General features: G+C 65.2%; 1 protein-coding gene across 1 annotated transcript in view; it reads left to right on the forward strand.

The window, feature by feature from the left end:
- GTF2IRD1 (GTF2I repeat domain containing 1) overlaps nt 1-356 on the forward strand; it is a 45,022-nt gene that overhangs the window by 10,084 nt on the left and 34,582 nt on the right. The window lies entirely within an intron of this gene.

Here is a 356-nt window from a genome sequence, read left to right on the forward strand (position 1 = left end):
CTGCCCCGGCCCTTTCCCAGGTGCCTCCGAGGTGCTGACAGGGAAAAGGCCCGGCTGATGTGTCCATCCTCGGATGAAAAATCAGTGCAAAGCCTGTCCTGTATAGAGGTGATGGTACACACCCCCACCATGTTGCCCTGCCCCAGCCCTTTCCTCTGGGGTGCTGATGGGGCGCGCCTCCATTTTTGCCCTGAAACATCTGGTGCTGCTCCACAAAGAGCCCCGGGGGGAGCAATGGGGGCTTGGTCTGGCCAGGACCCCCCTGGGCTGTCACAGGCTGGGGTGGATGGAGGAGAGCCGGCGGGGGCAGGGCAGCGGCACTGGCAGCGGACGGCACCCGGGGGCTTGTTGGGGTG

The sequence above is a fragment of the Pterocles gutturalis genome, unplaced genomic scaffold, assembly GCF_000699245.1.
Source record: "Pterocles gutturalis isolate BGI_N339 unplaced genomic scaffold, ASM69924v1 scaffold2037, whole genome shotgun sequence".
Taxonomy (NCBI): domain Eukaryota; kingdom Metazoa; phylum Chordata; class Aves; order Pterocliformes; family Pteroclidae; genus Pterocles; species Pterocles gutturalis.